Raw genomic sequence first — 3,316 nt, 5'->3', positions numbered from 1 at the left:
AGGTTAGGTTAGGGTTAGGGTTAGGATATAGGGATGAAAACCACCATGCTCATGCCGGATTGCCATAACTTTTGCCAGGAAGGTGATAGAGGCATGAAAGCAAGCCCTACCCCCCCATTTTCGAGGGTGCTCTTTCCAGTGGTGCTACTGCCAAGTCTCTATGAGGTCAGCAAGTGCCTCAACCCGATTGGCCCTCCTGCAAAGTGCCGTTTACATTTTATAGACTCAGTGGCCACAACACACTACAAAGGTACTGCTGGGATTTGAACCCAGGAACTCCTGTTTACTAAGCAGGCACTTTAACCAACTGAGCCACAGCACCTTCTGCTGCAAAGTGTCCATGGGAGGTCATCAGATCAATGAACAGGACATGCTATTGGGAGCATGAAAGTGTTTGTTTGAGAAAAAAGTTCTGGTGGTCAGATAGACTTGTTTGACGGCCAAGTGTGCTTAGCAAATTGACTAAGACAGTGACTCTGTTGGGACTTGAACCCACAACCTTTGAATGGCCACATTTTGAAATTTAGAAGCCCAATGCGCTATCCATTGCGCCACAGTGCACGTCACATTGTGTGTCCATTGCTCTGTGTGTGGGACTAGCTGTAATAATGGAAATCCAAGGCCTGGGTCCAATAAAGGGCCCAGGCCGGGTTGTACACAGTCCTTCCCTCAACTAGGACCACGTAAGAATCCACCCAAGAGCGGGAAAGGGACAGATAACACAGCTCATTAGTAAAATAAACACTAAAATAAAATTTAAAACTAAAATAAATACATGCCCATAAGGGGTATTATCTGTAAGGGTACCCCAGGTTAGGTTTAGGAGCTGATGTGGGTATTGTTAGGGTTAGGTTAGGGTTAGGGTTAGGTTAGGTAAGGATATAGGGATGAAAACCACCATGCTCATGCCGGATTGCCATAACTTTTGCCAGGAAGGTGAATGAGGTACAAAAGCAAGCCCTACCCCCCCATTTTCGAGGGTGCTCTTTCCAGTGGTGCCACCACCGAGTCTCTATGAGGTCAGCAAGTGCCTCAACCCGATTGGCCCTCCTACAAAGTGCCATTTACATCTTAGAGACTCAGTGGCCACAACATACTACAAAGGTACTGCTGGGATTTGAACCCAGGATCTCCTGTGTATTAGGCAAGCATTTTAACCAACTAAGCCACAGCACCTTTTGTTGCGAAGTCTCCATGGGAGGTCATCAGATCAATGAGTAGGCCATGCTATTGAGAACACGAAAATGTTTGTTTGAGAAAAGAGTTTTGGTGGTCAGATAGATTTGTTTGTTGGCCAAGTGTGCTTAGCAAATTGACTAAGACAGTGACTCTGTGGGGACTTGAACCCACAACCTTTGAATGGCCACATGTGGAAGTCCAATGCGCTATCCATTGCACCACAGAGCTCATCATGTTGTGTCGTCAACACTCTGAGGTTACACTCTCTGTAGTAAGGAAATCAACTTCCCAAGAATTAAGAATTGAACACACTTTCAATAGGAGGTGTCAGGACCTCCTATCCTCAGGAGGGGCCAGATAGCACAGTCACTGTCAGATAAGCACTGCTAAGATTTGAAACCAGGATATCTTGTTTATAAGGTTAGGTTAGGGTTAGGTAAGTTAGGGTTAGGATATAGGGATGAAAACCACCATGCTCATGCCGGATTGCCATAACTTTTGCCAGCAAGGTGATAGAGGCACGAAAGCAAGCCCTTAGGGTTAGGGTTTAGGATATAGGGATGAGTACCACCCTGCTCATGCCGGATTGCCATAACTTTTGCCAGCAAGGTGATAGAGCCATGAGAGCAAACCCCCCCATTTTCGAGGGTGCTCTTTCCAGTGGTGCTACTGCCAAGTCTCTATGAGGTCAGCAAGTGCCTCAACCCGATTGGCCCTCCTGCAAAGTGCCGTTTACATTTTATAGACTCAGTGGCCACAACACACTACAAAGGTACTGCTGGGATTTGAACCCAGGAACTCCTGTTTACTAGGCAGGCACTTTAACCAACTGAGCCACAGCACCTTCTGCTGCAAAGTGTCCATGGGAGGTCATCAGATCAATGAACAGGACATGCTATTGTGAGCATGAAAGTGTTTGTTTGAGAAAAAAGTTCTGGTGGTCAGATAGACTTGTTTGACGGCCAAGTGTGCTTAGCAAATTGACTGAGACAGTGACTCTGTTGGGACTTGAACCCACAACCTTTGAATGGCCACATTTTGAAATTTAGAAGCCCAATGCGCTATCCATTGCGCCACAGTGCCCACGTTGTGTGCATTGTTGTGTGTGGGATAGGAAAATGTTAGGTTAGGGGGATGAAAACCACCATGCTCATGCCGGATTGCCATAACTCTTGCCAGGAAGGTGATAGAGGCACGAAAGCAAGCCCTACCCACCCATTTTCAAGGGTGCTCTTTCCAGTGGTGCCACTGCCAAGTCTCTATGAGGTCAGCAAGTGCCCCAACCTGATTTGCCCTCCTACAAAGTGCCGTTTACATTTTAGAGACTCGGCGGCCACAACACACTACAAAGGCACTGCTGAGATTTGAACCCATGACCTCCTGTTTACTAAACAGGCACTTTAACCAACTGAGCCACAGCACCTTCTGCTGCAAAGTCTCCATGGGAGGTCATCAGATCAAGGAATAGGCCATGCTATTGAGAGGATGAAAGTGTTTGTTTGAGAAAAGAGTTTTGGTGGTCAGATAGACTTGTTCGTTGGCCAAGTGTGCTTAGCAAAATGACTAAGGCAGTGACTCTGTTGGGACTTGAACCCACAGTTAGGGTTAGGGTTAGGTTAGGTTAGGATATAGGGATGAAAACCACCACGCTTATGCCGGATTGCCATAATTTAGGATTAGGATATAGGGATGAAAACCACCATGCTCATGCCGGATTGCCATAACTCTTGCCAGGAAGGTGATAGAGGGACGAAAGCAAGCCCTACCCACCCATTTTCGAGGGTGCTCTTTCCAGTGGTGCCACTGCCAAGTCTTTATGAGGTCAGCAAGTGCCCCAACCCGATTGGCCCTCCTACAAAGTGCCGTTTAAATTTTAGAGACTCAGCAGCCACAACACACTACAAAGGCAGGTTAGGGTTAGGGTTAGGTTAGGTTAGGGTTAGGTTAGGGTTAGGGTTAGGTTATAGGGATGAAAACCACCATGCTCATGCCGGATTGCCATAACTCTTGCCAGGAAGGTGATAGAGGGACGAAAGCAAGCCCTACCCACCCATTTTCGAGGGTGCTCTTTCCAGTGGTGCCACTGCCAAGTCTTTATGAGGTCAGCAAGTGCCCCAACCCGATTGGCCCTCCTACA

The 3,316-nt window shown here is 47.3% G+C and overlaps 2 non-coding genes across 2 annotated transcripts; both read right to left on the bottom strand.

Annotated features, from left to right (window-relative positions):
* Positions 1–1,102: 1,102 nt before the first annotated feature.
* trnai-aau (transfer RNA isoleucine (anticodon AAU)) lies at positions 1,103–1,176 on the bottom strand. The gene has a single exon. It is a non-coding gene; the product is annotated as a tRNA-Ile (tRNA).
* A 773-nt stretch (positions 1,177–1,949) lies between these two features.
* trnat-agu (transfer RNA threonine (anticodon AGU)) lies at positions 1,950–2,023 on the bottom strand. Its single transcript has one exon. It is a non-coding gene; the product is annotated as a tRNA-Thr (tRNA).
* Positions 2,024–3,316: the final 1,293 nt, after the last annotated feature.

Source organism: Myxocyprinus asiaticus, chromosome 40 (assembly GCF_019703515.2).
Source record: "Myxocyprinus asiaticus isolate MX2 ecotype Aquarium Trade chromosome 40, UBuf_Myxa_2, whole genome shotgun sequence".
Lineage (NCBI taxonomy): Eukaryota > Metazoa > Chordata > Actinopteri > Cypriniformes > Catostomidae > Myxocyprinus > Myxocyprinus asiaticus.
This window is presented reverse-complemented; position numbering and strand designations above follow the sequence as displayed.